This window comes from Hypanus sabinus, chromosome 9 (genome assembly GCF_030144855.1).
Source record: "Hypanus sabinus isolate sHypSab1 chromosome 9, sHypSab1.hap1, whole genome shotgun sequence".
NCBI classification, from domain to species: Eukaryota; Metazoa; Chordata; class Chondrichthyes; order Myliobatiformes; family Dasyatidae; genus Hypanus; species Hypanus sabinus.
In genome coordinates, this window is record NC_082714.1 from 146,230,490 (window position 1) to 146,256,249 (window position 25,760).

At 45.1% G+C, this 25,760-nt stretch overlaps 1 protein-coding gene across 7 annotated transcripts in view; it reads right to left on the reverse strand.

Moving 5' to 3' along the window:
- slco4a1 (solute carrier organic anion transporter family, member 4A1) overlaps positions 1–25,760 on the reverse strand; it is a 210,291-nt gene that overhangs the window by 160,273 nt on the left and 24,258 nt on the right. The window contains exon 1 of one of the 7 annotated variants that reach the window (XM_059980753.1): positions 2,009–2,027. The exons of the other annotated variants lie outside the window; for them this stretch is intronic. The gene's annotated coding sequence lies outside the window, so the exon portion shown is untranslated. Of the gene's footprint in view, positions 1–2,008; positions 2,028–25,760 lie in introns of those variants that run through there. 7 annotated transcript variants of the gene reach the window in all.

Genomic DNA, 25,760 nt, shown 5'->3' on the forward strand with positions numbered 1-25,760 from the left:
CGAGTAAAAACTGCTTCTTAAGTGAATGTAATTCATCCTATTCTGGCAAAAGAATTATATGTTCTGATTAAATCTAAGAACAGGCTTTTGTTAAGTATAACCATTGTTTAAAAAAAAAATACTGTTCTATTTATAAGTGAAGGAAATCAAACCTTCCGAGTATTACTTATGCAACAAGCAGTTTCATAGCAATAAAAATAGAAAAAAAAATGCTGAATGTATTTAAAAGATCAAGCAAAATCACCAAGGCATCCCAGGTCCATATCTTTCCATAGAAGCAAAGCAGTGATGCATTCAATCATCCAACACTTCCCATTCTTTCATCGTGTTATTTTGGCCTCTTCCAACTTCCTTTCCAGTCCTGATGATGGGTCTCAGCCCAAAATATCAAATGTTTATTCCTTACACAAGAAAATCTGCAGAGGCTGGAAGTCCAAAGCAATAAACACAAAATGCTAGAGGAATTCAGCAGGCCAGGCAGTGTCTATAGAGAAGAGTAAACAGTCGATGTTTCAAGCAGAGACCCTTCTTCAGGACTTCCCTTGCCGGCTGACCTGTGGAGTTCCTCCAGGATTTTGTGTTGGATGTTCTGTATTTCCAGCATCTGCAGAATCTCGCCCATCTGTTGAGATCTCCTGAATTACATGCAAGCAAGGTAAATGCACTCAGTATTTTCCCCAGAGCTGAGGAATCAACAGCTAGGTTTAAGTTGAGAGGAGGAGAATAATTTAATAACAACTTGACGGGTGACCTTTTAAGAAAAAGATACACATAAGGGTGGTTGCCATGTGGAATCAGCTGCCAGAGACAGTGATAGAGGCAGATACAATAACAAATTTTAAAAGAAGATTAGACAGGTACATGGATTGGAAAGGTTTAGAAGGTTATGGGCCAAATGGGGCCAACATTGTCAGACCAGCTAGGCTGGCAAGGATGAGATGGGCCAAAGGGCCCATCTCCATGCATATGACTGCAAGTGTAAAAACTAAAATTGCTGAAAGCATTCACTCAGTGGAAACGAGAGCAGAAAATACCACGAACAAAAAAGGAACAAATAACTATGAGTAATTAAAACAGTTACCATCTGAAATATTCTGACAGCAAGTTCTGTGCCACCAATTCAATTATTAAATTTCTGGAGTGAGGGTACATTGCTTCCCTTGAACTTCACCAAATTTAACACCTTTTTAAGATTTTAAGATCTCTGCAGATACTGTTGCATGTTAATTTGCTCTCCACAACAATTCCAGTGCTACAGTCCAAAGTCTGGATAGAGTTATCTGATCAACTTGGCCAAAACACCATAATCAGGTCATTCTTCAACGTAAGCAATGTCCCACGCATCTTGGTCCATGCTTCTGTCAATCCACGGCACAAATTTGGTGGTCTCTGTATTACTCTCTGTTCAAACTCAGTTTAATATTTTGAAGACTTTGTAATATATTAAAAATAAATATTAGCTTTGTCTCGTATTCATCAATACATACAGTGAAATGCATCGTCCGAGCCAAACCAAATCAGCAAGGATCGTGTGGGGCAGCCCGCAAGGTTTGCCACGCTTTGGGCTTCAACAGACATGCCCACAACTTACCAGCCCTACTTGTATAGCTGTGAAACGTCAGAGGAAGTTGGAGCACTCAGAGGAAGGAGAACGTACAAACTCTGTAATGACAGTTGTGAACATTGACCCCGGCGCTGTAAAGCGATCCACTTACCTCTGCACGACTGTGTCACTGCAGTGAGCATTTAGTTGCATTCAGTTTGGGTAAAATACACAATGAATCAGCCCCAAACAGCAAGTTCAGGCACAATGAAATATACAAAATAAAAATTCAACTTGTGCCTTGCTGCCAGGTGACAATCTGGAGATCTTTCTCCTGTTACCAATGACGACATGCCTTTGTAATTTTGGCATTCAATACAAACCTATGAGGCTTTGATGAAGCAAAGACAACAGGCAGTTTGGAATGCATTGATAAACTGCTTCAAACAGAAATGCCCATCTTACCTCAGACGAACAAAGCAACACACAGAAAATGCTGGAGGAACTCAGCAGACCAGGCAGCACCTATGGAAAAGAGTACAGTCGGTGTTTCTGTCCAAGACCCTTCAGCAGGACTGGACAAAAAAAAAGATGGGGAGTAGAGTTAAAAGGTGGGGGGGGGGTGAAGGGAGAAACACAAGTTGATAGGTGAAACCAAGTGGGGGGAGGCAGGTTTGCAAGGGTGAAGTAGAGAGCTGGGAAACTGATTGGTGAAAGAGATACAGGGCTGGAGAAGGGGGAATCCAATGTGAGGACAGAAGGCCATGGAAAAAAGAAAAACGGGAGGAGCATCTGAGGGAGGCTATGGGCAGACAAGGAGATAAGGTGACAGAGGGAAAAGAGGATGGGGAATGGTGAAGTGGGGGGCATTACCCAAAGTTCGAGAAATCGATGTTCATGCCATCAGGTTGGAGGCTACCCAGACAGAATACAAGGGGTTGTTCCTTCAACCTGAGTGTGGCCTCATTGCAACAGTGGAGGAGGCCATGGATTGACATATCGGAATGGGAATGTAAGTGCGATTAAAATGGGTAGCTACAGGGAGATCCCACTTTTTCTGGCAGACAGACCGTAGGGGCTTGGCGAAGTGGTCTCCCAATCTACATCGGGTCTTACTGATATACAAAAGGCTACACCAAAGAGCAGTGGACACAGTATATGGCTCCAATAGACTCACAGGTGATTGTTTGGGGCTCTGAATGGCAGTGCGGGTGGAGATGTAGGGGCAGCTGTAGCACTTGTTCTGCTTACAAGGACAAGTGCCAGGAAGGAGTTCAGTGGGGAGGGACAAATGGACAAAGGAGTCACATAGGACACAGGATTGATCCCTGTGGGAAGTAGAAAGTGAGTGGGGGGGGGGGGTGAGGGAAAGATGTGCTTGGTGGTGGGATCCCGTTGGAGCACATCTTATCTAATTACCTAGGAGTTTTGTGAGAATGATCCTGGGTATGAAAGAGTTAATGTATGGTTCTGGGCCTGCACACGCTCATATTTAGAAGAACGACGGAGAGATTTTATTGAAACCTATCGAATATTGAAAGGCCTAGATTAGAGTGGATGTAAAGAGGATTTTTCTTATATTGAGGAGTCTGGAACCAAAGGGACAGCCTCAGAACACAAAAAAGGCTATTTAGAACAGGGATAAATAGCATTTTCTTTAGCCTGAGGGTGGTAAATCTGTAGAATTCATTGCCACAGATGGCTGTGGAGGCTAATTCATTGGTATATTTAAAGCGGAGCTGACAGGCTCTTAATTAGTCAGGACAACAAATGTTATGGGGAGAAGGCAGGAGAGTGAGGTTGAGAGGGATAATAATGGAATGGCAGAGCAGACTTAATGGGCCAAGTACATTAATTCTGCTCCTCTGTCTTATGGCCTTATGGAACACATTGGCTGAAGATGACAGAGTAAGAGTTAATCCAAGTTTAAAGAAAACTTAAATGCCAAATTATTATAAGATCTGGTCACCTGAAGCGTGCAAAGGCCCAAATGTCGCTTTCATCATCCACCACATTCATTTGCGGTGTCAAAACATTTTAAATTTTTATCCATTGTACGCATTGCTCAGTATTTCTCAAATTAATTAGATTCCAGCTAAACATATTCAACCATCAGCTGCTTTCCAATTATGGAGGTACTGTTTCAAAGTAATGATGGTGATTTTGTCAATTCATAGCTCATCAGAAAATGATTGCTCAATATTAATTTCTAATCTTATCTGTTCCAACCACGCGGTCTGCGAGTCAGGTAGGGAAGCACTATAATGCAACTGGACTTTGATGTCAGCTTTAAGATCAATATGATGCAATCTTAAAATTTAAAACATAGCAGGGTAGTTAGGAAAAACATACCACAAAAATGCAGTACTGTAGCGGTGTGCTACAAGCAGCGCTAAAATTACGACACGGAGTCGGTAACTGCAGTCGAAGGAAAAACTTTATTCGAAAACTTCAGCCTCACTTTTAAGCCTCTGTCAACCGGCCCCCCATGGCGAAGAGGCTCCAAAGCTCTGTGCTCGCAAACCCCCGTAGGCTATCTAATTGTGAGTCGGTTCGGATACGCTAGGAAATGAGGCGCTACATAACCCCCCCCCAGAACCGGCGATACACCCCCCAATGTCCACAGCCTGGGCCAGAACCTGCTTGGGAGGTCGGCCTCTGCGCCGAGGCGCCGGAAACTCGGCCGGTTGCGCCAGGTCCACATGGGCCGGCTTGAGGCGGTCCACCGTGAAAACCTCCTCCTTCCCCCCAACGTCCAGCACGAACGTGGACCCGTTGTTCCGGAGCACCGTAAACGGCCCCTCGTATGGCCGCTGCAGCGGTGGCCGATGCCCGCCCCTTCGTACAAACACAAACTTACAGTTCCGTAGGTCTTTGGGTACGCAGGTCGGGTGCCGCCCATGCTGTGAAGTGGGTATGGGGGCCAGGTTACCGAGCTTCTCGCGAAGTCTGCCCAGGACTGCAGCGGGTTCTTCCTCTTGCCCCCTCGGGGCTGGTAGGAACTCCCCGGGGACGGCCAGGGGCGCGCCGTATACCAACTCGGCCGACGAGGCGTGCAAGTCGTCCTTGGGCGCTGTGCGGATGCCGAGAAGGACCCAGGGAAGCTCGTCCGCCCAGTTGGCTCCTCGCAGGCGGGCCATGAGGGCCGACTTCAGGTGACGGTGGAAACGCTCCACTAGCCCGTTCGACTGTGGGTGGTAGGCAGTGGTGTGGTGCAGCTGAGTCCCCAAAAGGCTGGCCATAGCTGACCACAGGCTGGAGGTGAACTGGGTGCCTCTGTCGGAGGTAATGTGGGCTGGTACACCAAAGCGGGATATCCAGGTGGCGAGCAGGGCTCGGGCGCAAGATTCGGAGGTGGTGTCGGTGAGCGGGACCGCCTCTGGCCATCTTGTGAACCGGTCCACGATAGTCAGGAAGTAACGCGCTCCGCGCGACACTGGCAGGGGGCCCACGATATCCACATGAATGTGGTCGAAACGCCGGTGGGCGGGATGGAACTGCTGCGGTGGGGCTTTGGTGTGCCGCTGAACCTTGGCCGTCTGGCAGTGCATGCACGTTCTGGCCCATTCACTGACCTGTTTGCGGAGACCGTGCCAAACGAACCTGCTGGAAACCAGCCGGACAGTTGTCCGGATGGAGGGATGCGCCAAGTTATGAATGGAGTCGAAAACACGTCGCCGCCAGGCTGCGGGGACGACCGGACGGGGCTGGTCGGTGGCGACGTCACAGAGTAGGGTCCTCTCACCTGGGCCCACGGGGAAGTCCTGGAGCTGCAAACCAGAGACTGCAGTCCTGTAACTCGGAATCTCCTCATCTACCTGCTGTGCCTCTGCCAGTGCCTCAAAGTCTACCCCTTGGGAAAGGGCATGAACGGTAGGGCGAGAGAGCGCATCCGCCACGACATTGTCCTTACCCGAGACGTGCCGGACATCCGTTGTGTATTCAGAGATGTAGGACAGGTGGCGTTGCTGGCGGGATGACCAGGGGTCGGATGCTTTCGTAAACGCAAAGGTAAGCGGTTTGTGGTCCGTGAACGCGGTGAAGGGCCGACCTTCTAGGAAGTACCTGAAATGCCGGACTGCCAGGTAGAGCGCCAACAGTTCCCGGTCAAAAGCACTGTACTTGAGCTCGGGTGGCCGCAGGTGTTTGCTGAAAAACTCCAGGGGTTGCCAGCGACCTGCGATGAGCTGCTCCAGCACCCCACCGACTGCCGTGTTTGATGCGTCCACTGTGAGGGCGGTAGGGGTGTCCATTCTGGGATGTACTAGCATTGCGGCGTCAGCCAAAGCTTCCTTCGTTTGAACGAAAGCGGCGGCGGACTCCTCGTCCCAGGTAATGTCCTTGCTCGGACCCGACATCAGGGCGAACAGGGGGCGCATGATCCGGGCAGCTGAAGGGAGGAAGCGGCGGTAGAAATTGACCATACCTACGAATTCCTGAAGGCCTTTGATCGTGGTGGGTCGGGGGAAGTGGCGGACCGCATCTACCTTAGCGGGCAGAGGGGCTGCCCCGTCTTTAGTAATCCTGTGGCCTAGGAAGTCAATGGTATCAAGTCCGAACTGGCATTTGGCAGGGTTGATTGTAAGACCGTACTCACTCAGTCGGGCGCAGAGTTGACGGAGGTGGGACAGATGCTCCTGACGACTGCCGCTGGCTATGAGGATGTCATCCAAATAGATGAACGCGAAGTCCAGGTCCCGTCCCACCGCGTCCATTAACCGCTGGAACGTCTGTGCGGCATTCTTCAGGCCGAACGGCATGCGGAGGAACTCGAAGAGGCCAAACGGGGTGATGAGAGCCGTTTTGGGGACGTCGTCAGGATGCATCGGGATTTGATGGTACCCTCGGACAAGGTCAATCTTGGAGAAGATCCGGGCGCCGTGCAGGTTTGCCGCAAAGTCCTGAATGTGCGGCACAGGGTAGCGGTCCGGTGTGGTAGCCTCGTTCAGCCTGCGGTAGTCGCCGCACGGTCTCCAGCCCCCCGTCGCTTTGGGCACCATGTGCAGGGGGGAAGCCCAGGGGCTGTCGGACCGCCGGATGATCCCCAATTCCTCCATTCTCTGGAACTCCTCCTTCGCCAGTCGGAGCTTGTCCGGGGGAAGCCGCCGAGCACGGGCATGGAGGGGTGGTCCCTGTGTCGGGATGTGGTGCTATACGCCGTGCCTGGGCATGGCTGCTGTGAACTGCGGTGCCAGAACCGATGGGAACTCCGCCAGGACCCTGGTGAAGTCGTTGTCGGACAGCGTGATGGAGCCGAGGTGAGGGGCTGGCAACTGGGCCGCGCCCAGGGAGAACGTCTGAAAGGTCTCGGCGTGTACCAGTCTCTTCCTGGGCAGGTCAACCAGCAGGCTGTGAGCTCGCAAAAAATCCGCACCCAGAAGCGGTTGGGCTACGGCGGCCAGTGTGAAGTCCCACGTGAACTGGCTGGGGCCGAACAGTAGCTGCACCTGACGGGTGCCATAGGTCCTTACTGTGCTGCCATTCGCGGCCCTCAGGGGGGGACCCGGTGCCCTGCTGCGGGTGTCGTAACTCGTCGGAGGTAAAACGCTGATCTCAGCCCCAGTATCGACCAAAAACCGGCGTCCCGACCTTCTATCCCACACATACAGGAGGCTATCCCGATGGCCAGCCGCCGTAGCCATCAGCGGTGGCTGGCCCTGGCGTTTCCCGGGAACTTGCAGGGCGGGCGGCAACGGCGGGCTTCTGCGCCCCACCGCTGGTGGTAGAAGCACCAGTGGTCATTGGGCCGGGGGTTAGTGGGCTCTGCGGCCGGGCCTGGACTGGTTTGCTGCCGGGAGCGTGGCTGGGAGATCTGTGCGATGGACGCCCCGCTCACCTTTTTGGCGTTCCACAGCAAGTCCGCCCGGGCTGCCACCTTCCGGGGGTCACTGAAATCCGCATCGGACAGCAGCAGGCGTATGTCCTCGGGCAGCTGCTCCAGGAATGCCTGCTCAAACATGAGGCCTGTGTGTCCCTCGGCCAGAGACAACATCTCATTCATTAAAGCCGATGGAGGTCTGTCGCCCAAGCCATCCAGGTGCAGTAAACGGGCAGCCCGCTCGCGCCGTGAGAGTCCGAAAGTCCTGAGGAGCAGGGCTTTGAATTCCGTGTACTTGCCGTCTGCCGGGGGCGACTGTACGAACTCCGCGACCTGGGCAGCTGTGTCCTGGTCGAGGGAGCCCACCACGTAGTAGTAGCGGGTGTCTTCTGAGGTGATCCGGCGAACGTGGAATTGGGCTTCGGCTTGCTGGAACCATAGGTCCGGGCGCTGTGTCCAGAAACCCGGCAGTTTCAACGAAACCGCATGAACAGAGGCGGCGTCGGTCATTTCTGGTCCAAAAATCGTTTGGACCGTCGGGGTCACCAATTGTAGCGGTGTGCTACAAGCAGCGCTAAAATTACGACACGGAGTCGGTAACTGCAGTCGAAGGAAAAACTTTATTCGAAAACTTCAGCCTCACTTTTAAGCCTCTGTCAACCGGCCCCCCATGGCGAAGAGGCTCCAAAGCTCTGTGCTCGCAAACCCCCGTAGGCTATCTAATTGTGAGTCGGTTCGGATACGCTAGGAAATGAGGCGCTACAGTACATTATTTTTTACAACCCTATAGTATATTTGATGCTGGTACGAGGAGGAATAATTTTAAGGAGATTGGCGGAAAGTACAAGGCGAATGTCAGAGCTCGTTTTTAATTTAAAGAAACAGAGTGGTGGGTGCATGACTGTGCTTCCAGGGGTGGCAATAAAGGCAGATACTTTAGGGATATTTAAGAAGCATTGAAATGGGCAAATGGATGACAGAAAAATGGAGGGCTACACAAGGAGGAAGGATTGGATTGATCTGGTGTAGGTCAAAAAGTTGGTGCAACATTGTGGCTGAAAGGGCCTGCACCTTGCTGTGACATTATGTGTTCCATGTCAATAGTTATGACCTGATACATTTCACTGATATTAGATTCAGGAATATAATAATTAAAATGCACCATCATTTAAATATGATTTAAATTACTAGAATAATACAAGTTAAAAGTTGTGTAAAGTTATTCTGAAGAAATGCTGGGTTTCAGTAAAAAGAAACACAAACTGTAGACTTGAATCCATTCATTCACAAAGAGAGTACTAATTTGTGGCTTAAAGCAATTAATTATGCTGCCTTAAAGACAGATAATCTTCAGACTGCTTTGTATTACTACTTAAAGTGCTTATAAATGCTCCTGATATGAATTCTGGTGAATTCAGAGCAACGAGTATGAAGCTGGCAGAAATTAGTGCAGTTACCCTACAGTGTTACCTCGTGGTTTATCCTCCTCTAGGAACTACTGAAACCTTCCAACAACATCAAATAAAGTCCAATGGTCCACCGGATGTGCCTAACATAATTGCAAATCAGAGTCATCTGCCAAAGGGAAGCTTATTACTGTTTGATACAGTTGCAGTGAAGATGATTTGGCTCTGCACCATAATCATGTCACATTAATTCAAAAAGTTTTCTTGAAATAACTTCACCAGAAACGTATCTGGTAAACGATCAGGTCACGGTTAGATTTTGATTTTAAAATCATGCCTAAGTGCAAGGATGCCTGTAAGAACACAGTATGTCATGTGGTAGCACCTCAATATATAGTGTAGTACTAGACACAGCTGTTCAGCTGAGAATGACTGTAAAGGATGATGTGTTTATAGTTTCACCTACCTCATCCTTCACTACATCACCACAGAACTTATAGACAGTTGTAACTCACATAAAATGTTAACTTGTTTCTCTTTCCACAGCTAATGCTTAACTGGTTGCATTCTTCCAGCATTTCTATACAGGTTGAATACCCCTTATCCAAAATGCTTTGGACTGGAGTTTTAGAATATATAATGAGATAGCTTGGGATCACCGTAATTTCCGACAGAATTTATGTGCTACCAGTAAGCAGACTTTGTCTTACACTTGATCATCACACACGTGACTTACAGATAAAATTGTTTGCTGAAACTATTAATAACTTGTGTGCAGGGGAACAAAACCAGTACAGCAACATTCAGAGAATACCTGAATCAGCTGATGAACAACAGTAAACAATGGCAGGCTTTCAGTCTCCAACTAAAATGCAATGTTTTGATTAAAAGATTATTATTACACTATTTGTATTTTACTTTTAAAAAAAGGTTTTATGTAAGGTAATAAAAACAATCAGCATTGTAGACTTGTTCTAGTGTTACATTGTTGCTGATGAAAATCTTCAGAGACTTATTAATGAATTCCTCCGTTGTTTTGTGATCAGCAAACAATTAATCTTTAAACATTTTTCAAAAATCTTTAATAAAAATTAATTCTGTGCCTTTTTAAAAAAAATTTCTGCAACCAGTCTGCTACATATTTAAGCATTTCAAGATTTTAAGATTCAAAAACTTTGTCATTCTAACCGTACATCAGCTCTGCAGGGCAGAATGAGACAATGTTTCCCAGGAGCAGTGCAATTGTAACATAACAAATGCTACACTAAATAATAAACATAACAATAAATAGTACAACACAACAACCACATGTCAGTTAAACACAAGTTATAAGTGTCCAGTGCAAGTTAAAAGTGTCCAAGCAGAGTCAGGTAGAGCAGCTATTTAGCAGTCTGACTGCCTGTGGGAGGAAGCTGTTTAGTAGCCTTGTGGTTTTTGTTTTGATGCTCCTGTAACGTTTACCTGATGGCAGAAGAATAAACAGTTCATGGAGAGGGTGTGAGGGGTCTTTAATGATGTACCGTGTCTTCTGCAGGCATCGACTCTGAAAGAGGTCTTGGACAGAAGGTAGGGCGATCCCAATAACCCTCTCTGCTCCCCTAATCACCCTCTGCAAGGCTTTTTTGTCGGCAGCACTGCAGCTGGAGTACCAGGTTGTGATGCAAAAGGTCAGCACACTCTCAACCACGCCTCTGTAGAATGTAGTTAAGATGTTAGTGGGGAGTTTAATCTTCCCACTTTAAGCTTTAAGCTTGTTTAATCTTCCTCAAAAAGTGCAATCTCTGCTGGGCTTGTTTCACAATCCCACTGGTGTTCCTGGACTAGGTGAGATTGTCCGAGATCTGCACCCCAAGGAACTTGATGTTTTCCGCTCTCTCTACTGTGGAGCCGCTGAGGCTGAGATTATCTTCAATTTTCAGTTCATTGGGATGAACATCTTTGCTTGTTTCGTGACCAGCACACCATGAGGTGTATGTTTACTCAGATGCTGACGAATCCACTCTTTCAATACACGATCACTATCTTAATTTTTCCCTTAATGCAGTGTTTTTTCTAGTTTTCATTAACTTCTGTTCGTTAAATATGTGAGGTCATTTCTCAGAATTGCCCGTGATCCACAGACTTCCCAGTCTTTCATGGAATTTTCCATTTGTGGCATCACTTTAACACTCAAAAAAATTCTGGATTATGAAGGATTTTGGAATTTCGGTTAAGGGGTACTCATCCTGTAACTGGATTGCAATGCTGTTGCTATATTTTCACAGTGGAGAGTATCCCAACTGATTGCATCACGTCCTGGTATTGAAACACCAATGGCCAGGAACGGAAAAGGTAACAAAAAATGGTGGATACAGCCCACTCCATCGTTGGCAAAGCCCTCCCCACCATTGAAAGCATTTACATGGAGTGCTAACACAAGAAAGTAACATCCATCTTCAAATACCCTCACCATCCAGGCCATTCTCTCTTCCTGCTACTACCATCAGGCAGGAGGTATAGAAGCCTTAGGTCCCACACCATGAAACTCAGGAGCAGTCACTAACTTACAACCATCTGGCTCCTGAACCAGCACAGATAACTTCAGAGACCACAATGTGAACTGATTCTACAACATACTGTCTCACCTTCAGGTACTCTTTACAACTTAGGTAATCAGTGCTACTCTTCGTTTGCACAATTTGTCATCTTTTTCATGTCAGTTGTTTGTCAGTCTTTGCTAATGTAGAGCTTTTCATAAATACCATAGTATTTCATTATTTTAAATGTAGATGTCTGCCAGAAAATGCATCCGAGGTAGTATTGGGTAAGATACACGGTGCCTATAAAAAGTATTCAAGCCCCTTGGAAGTTCTCATGTTTTATTGTTTTACACCATTGAATCACATTGGATTTAATTCAGCTTTTTTGACACCGATCATCAGAAAAGACTCTTCTGTGTCAAAGTGAAAACATATCTCTACAAAGTGATCTAAGTTAATTATAATTGATTGCATAAGTATTCATCCCTTTAATATGACACACCAGATTATCACTGGTGCAGCCAACTGGTTTTAGAAGTCACATAGTTAATTAAATGGTGATCTGTTTTTGGAGACCTGTGTACAGTCAAGGTGTTTCAATTCATTGTAGTAAAAATAAACCTGTTTCAGGAAGGTCCAACTGCTAATGAGTCAGTATCCTGGCAAAAGCTACACCATGAAGGTGAAAGAACACTCTAAGCAGCTCCATGAAAATATTATTGAAAAGCACAAGTCAGGAGATGGATACAAGAAAATTCACTGAAAATTCCTTGGAGTAGAGTTAAGTTACTTATCAAAAATGGGAAGAATATGGCACAGCTGTAAAGCTGCCTAGAGCAAGCCATCTCAATAAAGTGAGTCATTGTGCAAGAAGGGGACTAGTGAGGGAGGCCACCAAGAGACCTATGACAACTCTGGAGGAGTTACAAGTTTCAATGGCTGAGATGGAAGAGATTGCACACACAACAACTGCTGCCCAGGTGCTTCACCAGTCACAGCTTTATGGGACAGTGGCAACGAGAAAGCAACTGTTTTAAAAAAAAACTTAGGTAAAATCTTGGCTAGTTTGCATGTTTTACATGTGTGAGACCCTGAAGTCAGCTGGAAGAAGGTTCAATAGTCTGATGACTACATAGGTCTTTATTCTTTGGAGCGTAGAAAGTTGAGGGGGGACTTGATAGAGGTATTTAAAATTATGAGGGGGATAGATAGAGTTGACGTGGATAGGCTTTTTCCATTGAGAGTAGGGGAGATTCAAACAAGAGGACATGAGTTGAGAGTTAGGGGGCAAAAGTTTAGGGGTAACACGAGGGGGACTTCTTTACTCAGAAAGCGGTAGCTGTGTGGAACGAGCTTCCAGTAGAAGTGGTAGAGGCAGGTTTGATAATGTCATTAAAAAAAAAAAAATTGGATAGGTATATGGACAGGAAAGGAATGGAGGATTATGGGCTGAGTGCAGGTCGGTGGGGCCAGGTGAGAGTAAGCATTCGGCACGAACTAGAAGGGCCGAGATGGCTTGTTTCCGTGCAGTAATTGTTATATGGTTATATGAAACCAAATTTGAGCTTTTCGGCTATCAGGCTAAACACTATGTTTGGTGTAAGCCAAACAGTGCACATCAAACACGTACCATCCCTTTCGTGAAGTATGGTAGTGGCTGCATCATGTTGTGGGGATGCTTCACTGCAGCAGGTCCTGTAAGGCTTGTGAAGGTAGAGGGTAAAATTAATGCAACAAAATACGGGGAAATCCTGGAGACCTCCGTCCTTTTTCAACTTCTGTAAATGATTTTTACTGATCCTTTGTCTTTTATTATCCCAAATAAAAGATGGAATAATAGAATCAATCTGATCAAACAAACTTATTAGACAAAAAAAAGGAAGGTTCTGAAATAAATATAAAAATTTCAGTAAAATCATCATTTTAACTATATGAGTACGACCAACAAGTGAAAATGTAAGTGGGCTCCATCTACTAAATGAAGATAGAGTCTAAATAGAGTCCGCTAAAGGAGGAAAATTAGCTTTATAAAGATCCTTATTTTTTTTGTAATTCTGACACCTATATATCTAAAGGAATATAACTTTGAAAGGAATATTATCATATGTAGAGACAAATTCATTTAAAGAAGTAATTCACTTTTACTAAAACTTATTTTAAAATTTGGCTTAAAAACAACAGAGTTAATGTCTTGCAGTCGCTCCACTGTATTCATGCATGGTTTGAATGATAAACTTGATTTGATCTGATCTGGATATTGGAGGAGCCAATCACAGGATCAGAAAAAGTTGCAGAGTATTGCAAGCTCAGCCAGCCCCATCACAGGTGCCATCCTCTCCCCCCCCCCCCCCACTGAGAACAGCTTCAAAAGCCGATGACTTAAGGCGGCAGCATTCATCATTGAGAAGCCTCACCATTCAGGATGTGCCCTCTTCTCATTATTACCATCAGGGAGGAGGTACAGGAGCCAGAAGACACAGACTCAACACTTTCGGAACAGCTTATTCCCCTCCGCCATCAGATCCCTGACTGAACCCATGAAAACTACCTCACTATTTTCCTCCCATTTTGCACTATTCTCTTTTTAAATATCTTTTATTGTAACTTATGGTATGGTTTTTACAAAAAATGTATTGCACTGAACTACAGTAGCAAAACAATAAATTTCATGATATAAACACGAGAAAGTCTGCAGACGCTAGAAATCCAAAGCCACACACACGAGGCTAGAGGAACGCAGCAGGTCAGGCAGCATCTATGGTTAAAAAAAAACAGCTGATATATCCAGCTGAGACCCTTCTTCAGGATTGAAGACACCAGAATAAAAGAAATAGTGGGAGGGTAATGAGGATAGTTAGAAGGAGATAGGCAAAGCCAGGAAAGATAAAGGGCTGGAAAGGGAAGGATTCTGATAGGATCATAGGAGAAAAAGTTAAAGTTAAAGTCAGTCCCGAGAGTTATAGACTCATCAGGCTGGTACTTACGCTGTTTTCTGTGGCGTGAAGCGAATGAGAGTACGAGACTCCTCTCCCTCCCCCCCCACCCGGATAGGGCACCAGTCTATCACGAGGTTAACCCCCAGCATCTTGCCCGTACCCATTTTAAGCTGGGTGGACTGGATGTATGGTTAAGTATGGTTAATGTATGGTTAAAGTGCCTTGCTCAAGGGTACCACATGCTAGCTCGGCTGGGGCTCGATCTCATGACCTTCAGATCACTAGTCCAATGCCTTAACCACTTGGCCACGCACCACACACTGGAGAAAGCGAAGGAGGACTAGGGAAGATGAGAGGCAGGTGAGAATAGGTAAGAGGTCAGAGTGGGTACTAGAAGATGAGAGAAAGGGGTGGGAAATATATTTTGTTCACAAGGAAGAGATTCATGGCATATGTCAGTGATAATAAACCTGAAGCTGATATCCATAAACAATGAAAAGGTACAATACCTGGCCATCATAAACATTAAGGAACCAGATTGACAGAGTAAAATGATTATGTTGTTTATTATATAGTTTGTTGTAGAATTGTACTTTTTAAAAATGTATTTCATGTTGGTTTTTATCCAAAGAAATAGGAAAGAGATACAATTCCTGAAGGGAATTTCAAGCGATGCTGTGATCCTTTTGTTCATTTCCCTCTAGTAGGCAGATGAGGTCAAAGTGTAAAACAGTGCCGCGGGTGCCTAACTGCAGGTGGCATTTTCTTCATTGTTTCACCCGAAAGGTGCCATCATGAAAGATGTGGGTGCAGAAAGAGTCTGCAGAGTTTCATCCAGATACCTAGATCACAGCAGAAGTTTTTGCGACAACTGCTCTTTCACCGGAGGCGGAGATAATCTTGCCACCTGTTTTCTGGTGAAGGTCGCAACCTCCGATGAACGTGACTGCAAAGTGAAGCAAGTTCAAACTGTTCATCATCATGTCATATTGTATCACAAGTAAAAGGTCATCTCTGTCTGACCCATGGCCATGATTGTTCCCTACAGATTTTCCCTACAGAAGCGGTTTGCCACCACCTCCTTCTGGGCAGTGCTTTTACAAGACAGGTGACCCCAGCCATTATCAATACTCTTCAGAGATTGTCTGCCTGGTGTCAGTGGTCGCATTACCAGGCTTGTAACATGCACCAGCTGCTCACATGACCATCCACTACCCCCTCCAATGGCTTCCCGTGACCCTGATCGGGGGGGGGGGCTAAGCAGGTGCTCCACCTTGCCCAAGGGTGACCTGCAGATTAGTGGAGGGAAGGAGCGTCTTAAGCAACTTTTGGTAGAGTCGTATCTCCACCCCACCATCCTGTCAAACTATTATACATGCAAAATACTTACCATTGCCATCAAAAGACTATTGAGAAAATGGGATGCCACAGTAGATGGTTTGTCAGCCGATGCTGCAGTGGCATTTGCACTGGACTTCAAGGTGAGTGGTCCCGGGTTTGAATCCAGATGGCTCCTTGCACACTTTCCATCGGGGCTGGGTTGAGAGTCGAGCTAGCAACTCGGCCTCAAATATAAAACGGGCAAATGCTAAAGAAATGACAAGGTTACCACCAGATACGCCACAAGATGTGGAGAGGAACGACAGCAGTAAATGGTTAGATGATTATCGTCAGGCACCTTTCTGGGGAAAATATTTCCTCTGACCTCCTCGGGGTGGCATGGTAGCATAGTAATTAATATAACGCACTGACGCGCCAGTGATTCGGGGTTCAATAACTGCTGCTCCCTATAAGGAGTTCTGAACATTCTTCCCATGACCGTGTGGGTTTCCTCCACATGCTCCTACTGCCTCCCATATTCTAAAGATGGACGGGTTAGTAAGTTGCAGGCATGCTGCATGGGCACTGGAAGTATGGCGACACTTGTGGGCTGCCCACGGCGTATTTTCAGACTATACTGATCAAGGGCAGTGGATATTTTGGGCCAAGACCCTTCATCAGAGTTGGAAAGGAAGGGGGCTGAAGTCTCCCACTACCTCCTTAATCTGTTTTCTGCCTCCTTCCTTTCTAGTCTGGATAAATCGTCTCAGCCTGAAACATCGTCTGTTCATTCCTCTCCATAGATGCTGCCTGACCTGCTGAGCTTCTGGCTGATCCAGCCAGAGGTTGCTGAGTTATCAGTTCCTCAGCCAGTACTGACTGATGGCATGGAAGTCAGAATCCACAGCTGCAGACTTTGAGCACCATACCAGTCATACTAGTTATAGTAAGATGCAGCAGAAAAACAGTCCTTAGTCTCACAGAATCCACACAACCATTTACACTAATCTTACCCAAACTCTTATTTTTCAGCATGCCCCTCAAGCTCCTCCCATAATCTATCAGTTACTACACACAAGGGGCAATTCATTCACAACCTATTTATTTTTGGACATTGGCATTACCAAAAGTTGTTAGCAACACCCTTACTTGCTGGGGAATACACGCAGGGCATTCAAAACAAGAGTGGCAGTGCATTGGATGTATCACTGGTTTTTACCGGCTGTGACTCAAGGTAGTCTAGCAGAAACATGGCCTCACAGCACCCGAGATTCGGGTTCAATCTTGACTCCGAGTGCAGTCCACGTGGAGTTTGTATGATATGCCTATGACCATGTGAATCTTCTCCAGATGTTCTAGTTTCCTCCCACATCCAAATACATTTGGACTAGTATGTTTATTAGCCAGGGTGAGTGACAGAACATTGGGGGAGTTGAGGAGAATGTCATAGAATCAAACAACATGACCTAACCTAACCTTTGACCTAACTTGTCCATGCCAACTATGTTGCCTAGTGAGCTTGTCCCAACTAGAACACAGAACAATAGAATGTTGGTCAGACCATTCAGCCCACAATGTTGTGGTGACCTTGATGACAATCTATGCTGACCAACTTCTTCCTGCGTATCACCCACATCTCTCCATCTGCCTCACACTCATGCATCTAAAACCCTCTTAAACTCCACCAAACTGCCCAATTCCATAACTAACCTCGGTAATCTATGGTTAATATGCAAAACACGTGAGGAGAACAAAACATACAAAACAAAACATTTGGAATTAGTTATAAATGGGTGGTCGACAATCAATGTCCACTTGATGAGCTGCAGGGCCAGTTTCTATGACACATCTGTCTATAGCTCCATATTTAAGATCCTTCTTACATATTCACTGATACTTTTGTCAAATAAGCTGTTTCAGCATCTTCTGCTCAGAGGCAATCTATTTGTTCATGTTATCTAATGTCACGAGCGCAACTGAATAGGCAAATGGGCCAATAGGCCAATAGACTGCTGTCAAAATCATAGACAATCATGACAAGTCCAATTATTCATGGATAACTGCATTATAAACTTTGACAAGAGCTGGCAAGTTATTAAATATGGAAATAAAAAAGTGAAAAGGAGATCATGAGACCCAAGGCTGTTCTGAAAGTTACCTCTATTGCATTTTTTCACTTGCTCCTTATAAGGCTGTTTCTCAGGCTTAAACATAATGGGTGATTCATCTTCTCAACCATAAAATCATAGAACATTACAGCACAGACTTTAATGGCTGTGCCAAACCATTTTTCTGCCTAGTCCCACTGACCTGCACCTGGATCATATCCCTCCATACACCTCTCATCCATGTACTTGTCCAAGTTTTTCTTAAATATTAAAAGTGAGCCCGCATTTACCACTTCATCTGGCAGCTCATTCCACACTACCACCACTCTCAGTGTGAAGAAGCCCCCCCACCAATGTTCCCTTTAAACTTTTCTCCCTTCACCCATGTCCTCTTTTTTTCTCCCCTAGCCTCAGTGGAAAAAGCCTGCTTGCATTCACTCTATCTATACCCATCATAATCTTATATACCTCTATCAAGTCTCCCCTCATTCTTCTACACTCCAGGGAATAAAGTCCTAACCTATTCAACCTTTCTCTGTAACTCAGTTTCTCAAGTCCCGGCAACATCCTTGTAAACTTTCTCTGCACTCTTTCAACCTTATTAATATCCTTCCTGTAATTAGGTGACCAAAACTGTACACAGTACTCCAAATCAGTCTTACTAATGCCATATACAACCTCACCATAACATTCCAACTCTTATAATCAGTATTTTGATTTGTAAAAGTCAATGTGCAAAAAGCTCTCTTTACTACCCTACCTACCTGTGATGCCACTTTTAGGGAATTTTGTATCTGTATTCTCAGATCCCTCTGTTCTACTGCACTCCTCAGTGCCCTACCATTTACCTTGTATGTTCTACCTTGTTTTTTCCTTCCAAAGTGCAATACCTCACACTTGTCTGTATTAAACTCCATTTGCCATTTTTTAGCCCATTTTTCCAGCTGGTCCAAATCCCTCTGCAAGCTTTGAAAACCTTCCTCACTGTCCACTACCCCTCCAATCTTTGTACCATCAGCAAATTTGCTAATCCAGTTTACCACATTATCATCCAGATCATTGATAGAGATGACAAATAACAATGGACCCAGCACTGATCCCTGTGGCACACCACTTGTCACAGGCCTCCACTCAGAGAAGCAATCCTCCACTACCACTCTCTGACTTCTCCCATTGAGCCAATGTCTAATCCAGTTTACTACCTCACCATGTATACCTAGTGACTGAATCTTCCTAACTAACCTCCCTTGCAGACCTTGTCAAAGGCCTTACTGAAGTCCACGTAGATGACATCCACTGCCTTCCCTTCATCCACTTTCCTTGTAACCTCCTCGAAAATCTAATAGATTTGTTAAACATGATCTACCACACACAAAGCCATGTTGACTCTCCCTAATAAATCCCTGTCTATCTAAATACTTGTAGATCCTATCTCTTAGTACTCCTTCCAATAATTTACCTACAACCGACGTCAAACAACTTACTAGTCTATAATTTCCCGGATTACTTTTAGAGCCTTTTTTAAATGACGGAACAACATAAGCTATCCTCCAATCCTCCGACACCTCGCCCAAAGATACTGACATTTTAAATATATCTGCCAGGGCCCCTGCAATTTCAACACTATTCTCCTTCATGGTCCAAGGGAATACCCTGCCAGGTCCTGGGGATTTATGTACTGATTTGCCTTAAGATAGCAAGCACCTCCTCTTCAATCTGTATAGGTTCCATAATCTCACTACTTGTTTGCCTTATTTCCATTGACTCCATGCCAGTTTCCTTAGTAAATACAGATGCAAAAAACTCATTTCAGATCTCCCCCATTTCTTTTGGTTCCATACATAGCTGACCACTCTGATCTTCAAGAGGACCATTTATATCCCGTACTATCCTTTTGCTCTTAATATACCTGTAGAACCTCTTTGGATTATCCTTCACCTCGACTGCCAAAGCTATCTCATGTCTTCTTTTAGCCCTCCTGATTTCTTTAAGTATTTTTTGCACTTTTATACTCCTCAAGCACCTTATTTGCTCCCTGTTTCCTATACATGTCATACATCTCTCTCTTCTTCTTTATCAGAGTTCCAATATCCCTAGAGAAACAAGGTTCCTTATTCTTATTCACTTTGCCTTTAATCCTGACAGGAACATACAAACTCTGCACTCTCAAAATATCTCCTTTGAAGGCCTTCCACTTGCCAATCACATTCTTGCCAGAGAACAACCTGTCCCAATCCACACTTTTTAGATCCTTTCTTATTTCTTCAGATTTGGCCTTTTTCCAGTTTAGAACCTCAACCCGAGGACCAGATCTATCTTTATCCATGATCAAGTTGAAACTAATGGTGTTATGATCACTGGAACCAAAGTGTTCCCCTACACACACTTCCATCACCTGTCCTAACTCGTTTCCTAATAGGAGACCTAATATTGCATCCTCTCTCATCGGTACTTCTATATATTGATTTAGAAAACTTTCCTGGATACATTTTACAAACTCAAACCCCTCTAGACCTTTAATAGTATTGGAGTCCCAATCAATATGCAGAAAATTAAAATCCCCTGCTATCACAACTTTATGTTTCCTGCAGTTGTCTGCTATCTCTCTGCGGATTTGCTCCAATTCTCGCTGACTACTGGGTGGTCTATAATACAAACCCATTAATGTGGTCATACCATTCCTGTTTGTCAACTCCACCTATGTTGCCTTGGTAGACAAGCCCTCTAATCTGTCCTGCCTGAGCACTGCTGTAACATATTCCCTGATGAGTAATGCCAACCTCCACTCCACCCTCATCCCTCTGCCTCTATCACATCTGTAATGTCAGAATCCTGGAACATTAAGCTGCCAGTCCTGCCCTTCCTGTAGCCAAGTTTCACTAATGCCTACAAAGTCATAATTCCACATGTCAATCCACGCCCTCAGCTCGTCAGCCTTCTCCACAATACTCCTTGCCATGAAATAGACACACCTCAGAAGATTATTGCCACCACACACAACCCTTCTATTTGTGACTTTGCATGAACCCTTAACATAATTTATTTTCACCCCCGTTCCCCTATCTACACTGGCACTCTGGGTCCCATCCCCCTGCAAATCTAGTTTAACCCCCCCCCCCCCATAGCACTATAAAACTCCCTGCAAGGATATTGGTCCCCCTGTAGTTCAGGTGTAACCTGTCTCTCTTGTACAGGTCCCACCTGCCCCAGAAGAGGTCCCAGTGATCCTGAACTCTGAAAACCTGCCCCCTACACCAGTTCCTCAGCCATGTGTTCATCCTCCAGAGCATCCGACTCTTACCCTCACTGGCACGTGGCACAGGTAGCAATCCTGAGATTACCACCCTCGAGGTCCTGCTTTTTAACTTCCTACCAAGTTCTCTATACTTACTCTTCAGGACCTCCTCACTCTTTCTTCCTACATCATTGGTACCGATGTGTACCATGACATCAGGCTGCTCACCCTCCCACTTCAGAATGCTGTGCACGCGATCAGAGACATCCCTGACCCTGGCACCTGGGAGGCAACAAACCATTCGGGAAGTCTCCGTTGCGAACACAGAACCTCCTGTCTGTACTGCTATCGAGTCCCCTATCACTACTGTTCTCCTCTTCTTCCCCCCTCCCTTCTGCACTGCAGAACCGGACTCATTGCCAGAGATCCAGCTGCCGCAGCTTGTCCCAGATTAATCGTACCCCCAACAGTATCCAAATAGGTGTGCTTGTTGTTGAGGGGTTTGGCCACAGGGGAACCCTGCCTGCTCTGCCTGCCCTTTCCTCTTCCCTTGCCTGAAGGTAACCCAATTACCTGTGCGTTGCTCCTTTGGTGTGACTACCGCCCTGAAACTGCTCTCTACAAACTTCTCATTCTCCCGAAAGATCTGAAAGTCATCCAGCTTCTGTTCCAGTTCCCCAGCACGGTTTGTTAGGAGCTGCAGCTGGATGCACTTCTTGCAGGTGTCGTTGTCAGGGACACCAGAGGTCTCCCTGACTTCCCACATCCTGCCTGGCATTCTCTCTACTCTAAACAAACAAAACTTACCGGAACCTGCCCTTGCTTCTGCCTGTTCATGTCGAAGCCTCTTGAGCCAAAGCTGTCCCACTCTGACTCAGTCCACTCTGATGATGACCGCTGTATATGGCAGTCTATTTTTAAATCTTTGGCACGCTATGTCACGGGCCTGTGCATTCTAGCCCCTTTCTGCCCGATCAGGAAAAAAAAAGTCTTCTCTCCAAGGTGTCTTTAGTCCTTCACTCTCACCCTCTTACTTCGATTTAAAAGACTATTGAAAAATTCCTCTCCTTTTTAAACCTTTGGCGCACTACGTCATGCACCTGCGCAGTCTAGCCTCCTTTTCCCCCATCAGTAAAAAAAGTGGCTTCTCTCCGAGATGTCTTTAGTCCTTCACTCTCAGCCTCTTGCTTCGATTTTGTGGCAAATAGAAGATTCGCAACACTCAGAAGTAATCCTCTTCATCGCAGTGTTAAATAAGCACCTCAAAGTCCTGAGATTTTACTCTCAGTTCTAAATCTTCTCCTTGGCATACACATTTCAGCCATCTACCCTGTCAAGCCCATTCAGAATAGTAATTCACCTTCCATTTTTTTTCAAACCCCAGAACAAAGGCCACAAACTGCCTAATCTTTCCTCACAAATTAAACCCTTCTTGTCAGACGCCAATCTAGTGAAACTATTGAAGTGACTTTGTACAGAATGACCTCTGCAATCCTCTATCAAGAAAGCAGTTGAAGGCAAATCACTAAATATGTTCAATACAGTGCTAGACATTTTTCTAACGATAACATGAGGAATAAAGGGGGAACACCGAACCATTTTGTTGCATTGAATGCCAGATCAGAATTGAAGGGCTGAAAGTCTTAATCCTACTCCAGCTTTCTGTGTCTGTATGCAGTATGTCCAATGCAAGTGTACCTTCTCCACTGTAACAGACCAAATCTTTGCACGGTACTCCAGTGTTGATTCTAGGAACATAATCCACAGAGCATGAATGCCTCCCTGCACTTAACTGAGTCCATTAGCAGGTACTTGGTAACTTTTGTTCTTGAACAAAGGCACCAGGATCTCTGAGCACCACCATTCAAAAGTCTCACAATATCAATATCACTATTACTGCATTATCAGCAAATTTCTCTGCAACTCACCGTGTCCTTTTATCTCAATCATTTGTTTAGACTTCAAATCACAGCAACAGCCTTGCACTCAATGTCAGTAAGACCATTGTAGATCTCAGAAAGGGCAAGAAGAGGGAACACACACACCAGTCCTCAGAGAGATCAGACGTGGAAAGAGTGAACAGTTTCAAGTTCCTGGGTGTCAATATCTTGGAGGATAAATCCTGGATCCAATACATCAATGCAGCTACAACAAAGTCACTTAGAAAGGACCCCCATCACCTAGGTCATGCCCTCTTCTCATTGCTACCATCAAGTAGGAGGTACAGAAACCTGAAGGCACACACTCAGTGATTCAGGAACAGCTTCTTTCCCTCTGCCATTCAATTTCTGAATTGACATTGAACCTATGAACACCACCTCAATACATATTTCTTTCTGCTTTTGCACTAAATTTAACATATTTTTTAATTGTAATTCATGTCTTTTTTTCCTTTTATGTATTGCATAGTACTGCTGCCGCAAAGACAACGAATTTCATGACATACGCCAGTGATATTAAACCTGATTCTGAAATACAGTAGCTAAGGCTTGAATACCAAACTCCATGCACACCATCAGCTAAAACAAATGAAAACAACCATTCTGTTTTCAGTCAATTAACTAATATTCTATTCATGTCAATATATTATTCTCAATACCATGGCCAATTATGATGTGCACTTTCCACACAGTATTTTAAAGAATACATTTTGTAAATCCAAATCCATTGATTCTCCAAGACCAGTACCTCTGCCAGTTATAAGCACAACTGTTCATTGAATAAACATGTTCTCTAACTGTTCTTATTATCATAAGATCATAAGATATAGAAGCAAAATTAGGCCATTTGGCCCATCAAGCTTGCTCTGCCATTTCATCACGGCTGATCCATTTTTCCTCTCAGCCCCAATCTCCTGCCTTCCCCCTGTATCCATGCCCTGACTAATCAAGAATCTATCAACCTCTGCCTTAAATATACATACTACTTGGCCTCCACAGCTGCCTGTGGCAAGGAATTCCGCAGATTCACCACCCTTTGGCTAAAGAAGTTCCTCCTCATCTCTGTTATAAAAGGACGCCCCTCTATTCTGAGCCTGTGTCCTCATGTCCTAGACCAGGGGTCGGCAACGTTTACCACTGAAAGAGCCAATATGGACCCATTTCCCACAGAAAAGAAAACACTGGGAGCCACAAAACCCGTTTGACATTTAAAATGAAATAACACTGCATACAGCAGTTTTTTTTTTGCCTTTATGCTATGTATAAACAAACTATAATGTGTTGCATTTATGAAATTGATGAACTCCTGCAGAGAAAACATACATTTCTGCATGCAACAAAAACATTTTGAACTCCGAAAAAAAGACGTTGGGTTGAAGGTTACTCCATAGGTAGCCTACCTTGGATCGAAGAATTAAAAGAAAGCACGCACTGGCAGGTGTCAGGCATTGGCAGTGGTGATGTATATTAATAGCGATAAAAAACATGTTGTAGCGGTGTAGCACTACACGCAGCGCTAAAGTAAAGACACTGCAGTCAAAGGTAACTTTATTCAAACTAAACAGCCTTGATTTAAAGCCTCCCTCAACCCATCCCCGTGGGCGCGGATGCTCCAAAAGACACGTACTCACAAACCCCTGTAGGCTATCTCCCTTAGCCGGAGCGGTGGCTAATTGTGAGCCGGTTCGGATGTGCCAGGAAATGGGGTCTCCACAACGTTTTTAGATTGTACAAGATCACCATAATCTTCAAATTTCGAATTACATTTCAAAAACTAACAAACTACGGGGAGCCGCAGCACAGAGATCAAAGAGCCGCATGCGGCTCCGGAGCCGCGGGTTGCCGACCCTTGACCTAGACTCACCCAATACAGGAAACATCTTCTCCATATCCAGTCTATCCAGGGTTTTCACCATTTGATAGATTTAATTTAGGTTACACCTTATTAATCTGAATTCTACCTGGAATTTTATTTTGACCCCTCTAAGTTTTCTGTTGTCATTTCCTTAAACAAGAAAGACCAACATTTTCTAAAATGCAGAACCAACTATTTAGCAGTTCTAAGTATTAAATAAAGAGCCCTTAATATTAACTAGTTCCACCCTACATTGCTGTAATCATGTCTTTGTCATTTTGCCTTTGAACTTAGACCCCCCCCTCAAACTCCCTCAGCAATACCTTCCTCAGCTCTACTAATGTTGTTGATCCCAAAAAAGGATTGTGACAATTGGATCCTTTCTCTCTGACTCTGCAGAATTCTTAATTCAGACAAAACACTGCAGCTGTGAGTGTGAGTGTTGAAGACGGAGAACAAACCTAATGTTCCAATTAAAAAAAGGTTGGAACAAACAGCAAGCTTTACTCTTTTCCCTTCAAATCCCCGACCTTTACACACTGTAAAAGCTGCACTTCATACAAATCACTCGGCATGAACATCACCTGAAGAGCAATGTGCCATGTTTAGTTTCATAGGAAGAGCTTCTCCTCGTACGGATACTTGCTCAATATAGAGCAGTACAAAGCTCAAACACTCACATCATGGGTATCAAGTTAGAGAATGGCATGATATTTTTATGGAGACCAACAAGACCAAAGAGTTGATTGTGGACTTCATAAAGGGCAAGATGAGGGAATACACACCAGTCCTCAGAGGGATCAGAAGTGGAGGCAGCGAGCGTTTTCAAATTCCTGGCTGTCAACACCTCTGAGGATCTATCCAGGCCCAACATTGCAATGCACTACAAATAAGGCATGCCAGCAGCTATATTTCATTAGGAGATTCAGTGTGTCTCCAAAGACTGTCGCAAATTTCTACAGATGTACCATGGAGAGCATTCGAACTGGCTGCACCACCGTCTGGTGTGGGGCGGGGGGGGGGGGGGGCGGGTGGGCAATGCACAGGATTGAAATGAGCTGCAGAAAGGTGTGAACTCAG